This window comes from Buceros rhinoceros, unplaced genomic scaffold (genome assembly GCF_000710305.1).
Source record: "Buceros rhinoceros silvestris isolate BGI_N320 unplaced genomic scaffold, ASM71030v1 scaffold31542, whole genome shotgun sequence".
Taxonomy (NCBI): domain Eukaryota; kingdom Metazoa; phylum Chordata; class Aves; order Bucerotiformes; family Bucerotidae; genus Buceros; species Buceros rhinoceros.
The window spans coordinates 21,876-22,135 of NW_010397726.1; positions in this window are offsets into that span (position 1 = coordinate 21,876).

The window sequence follows — 260 nt, forward strand, 5'->3', positions numbered from 1 at the left end:
ATCAGTGTACAGCGAATGCCATGGGAAACCAGAGAGTTAAACCTGGCTGGCTGGTGAGAAAATGAGCCCAGAGTGGGCACACAGCGCAGGGATGGCAGGGCGGATTCTACCCAATTACACGGTCCTGCTCTCCTGAGCTCAGCCTGTCCTGGGGGTCAGGGACCAGCACCCCCCTCCATCAGCCCCTTTGTGCTGCCCAGCAGTGCCCCGGGTGGGTGCGGCTGCTCGCGGCGCTGCGGTGGGCGGCGGGGGGGTGGGGG